At 39.2% G+C, this 2,034-nt stretch overlaps 1 long non-coding RNA gene across 1 annotated transcript; it reads right to left on the bottom strand.

Annotated features, from left to right (window-relative positions):
* Positions 1 to 414: 414 nt before the first annotated feature.
* Positions 415 to 621, bottom strand: LOC116446559. The gene is made up of 2 exons (XR_004241263.1): positions 576 to 621; positions 415 to 471 (listed from the first exon to the last, which is right to left on the bottom strand). It is a non-coding gene; the product is annotated as an uncharacterized LOC116446559 (long non-coding RNA).
* Positions 622 to 2,034: the final 1,413 nt, after the last annotated feature.

Below are 2,034 nucleotides of genomic sequence, written 5' to 3' on the forward strand. Positions count from 1 at the left end.
AAGTGAAGATCAATGGAACAAGTTGCTCTTCTACACAGGGCTCTCGTTAAGGCTGGAATGGCTGCTGCCAGCCTCTGCACTTTCTGCCTTTCCAACTTCCTACCTTTGTTCATTTCTACCTTTTTAACTTTCTACCTTTGTTTGGTTCTGACTCTCTACCTTTCTATCTTTCTACCTTTGTTGCTTTCTACCTTTCTAAATTTCTAACTTGATACGTTTGTTTGTTTCTACCATTTGAACTTTCTATCTTTCCATCTTTCTTCATTTCTAACTTTCTACATTTCTACCTTTGTTCATTTCTGCGTTTCTACCTTTCTGCATTTGTTCATTTCTACCCTTCTGACCTGCCTTTCTACCTTTTTTGTTTCTACTTTTAAGACTTTGTACCACCTTTCTAAGTTTTCTCTCCTTTTACCTTTGTTCATTCTTACCTTTGTTTGTTTCTAACTTTCTACATCTCTGACTTTCTCTCTTCGTTTCTACCTTTCTGACTTTCTACATTTCCAACTTTCTACTGCTTGTTTCTACCTTTCTACATTCCTACCATTTTTGTTGCTACCTTTCTAACTTTCTACCTTTGTTTGTTTCTAACTTTCTAGATTTGTCCCTTTCTCCTTTGTTTGTTTGTAACTTTGAAACTTTAAACCTTTGTTTTTCTCCCCATTTTTACCTTTCTAGCTTTGTTTGTTTCTAACACTCTACATTTCTAACTTTGTGCCTTTCTAAATTTGTTTTTTACTTTCTAACTTTTACCTTTCTAACGTTGTTTCTAACCTTCTTGTTAGAGTGAAGGCTCCTCTGGCCTCAGGCCCAGAGGGAAGCCAAAGCATTAGGTTTGAATTAAAACCTTTGGACAAGCTGACATCCATGAAGCCACACCAAAGTGAAATAGAAATACAGATTTTTAACTTTTAGTAGAAATAGATGCTAAGTGCCTTAAACCTGAAAAAGCTGTAGCAGAGATCTTAAACACAGCTCTTGCTGCAGCAGTGTTACCTTTTCACAGAATTCTTTACTTTAGACAAAATATAGATAGAATTACACTGTTCATATTTTTTAGATGGAGTGTTCACATAAACAATAAGAGCTGATAGAAACTGTATATGCAAATCTGTGTAATACAGATGTAACACTTGTGTGAGGCTTACGAGTGTTAGAATTAGACCAGGATGGGTTAAGAAAAAGAAAACTAGAATGGTGTGTAATCTTACTGGTCAATTAACAAATAGAATCCACACTTCTGTAAGAAAAAATACAGTGTATGGAGCATATAGAAGAAGCTGGTTTTGCCTGCTGCTGCTGCTTGGCTTTATCATGTAACCCCATTCGAACTCTGCCTTCAAGACAGCTGTGAGACTGTGAAATAAAGAACTCAGCAGAACAGCAGCCTCCTCTGCTCTTTCACCCTGGTCCGAGAAGGAAGGGTACCCTGTCAAAGGCTCAACACTTGCCTTTCTGAGTTTGTTTCTGAATTTCTACCTTTCTAATTTTGTTTAATTTTTTTTTTTTTTTGTTTCTAACTTTGTTTGTTTTTAACTTTCGACCTTTGGAAATTTGTTTGTTTGTTGTATTTGACCTCTTTGTTTGTTTCTAAATTTCTGCTGTTGTAACTTTGTTTCTAACTTTCTACTTTTTACATTTCATTCGTTTTTAACTTTTTACCATTCCTCCCAGCGAGGGATGTGTGCAGAATACTAAAACCTGTTAAGTTCTTCACTTTTACATCTATAGGCAAGTGCTACTGATTTAGATGTAAATTCATTTTGAAATGAGCCAGCCCTCTCTCTCTGCTCTGCCGCATACAGGAATATAAGAAGCTGGGAATAGAGATCAGCAAGTTTTGCGAATAACGAGCCGGCGTTTTTCTGTAGGAAGGAAAGAAGCAAGCGCCTGGCCCCAGGAGCCGAGACGCTCGGGCTGCAGGAGCTGCAGAGCGCCCAGAGCCGGCTTTTCCCTCTGCTCTGTCCCTGCCCCCGGGCTGAGCTGGGCGGCGCTGCTGCCGCCTGGTGGCGAGAGCGCGGCACTGCCGCCCCC

The sequence above is a fragment of the Corvus moneduloides genome, chromosome 7 (genome assembly GCF_009650955.1).
Source record: "Corvus moneduloides isolate bCorMon1 chromosome 7, bCorMon1.pri, whole genome shotgun sequence".
Classification (NCBI taxonomy): domain Eukaryota; kingdom Metazoa; phylum Chordata; class Aves; order Passeriformes; family Corvidae; genus Corvus; species Corvus moneduloides.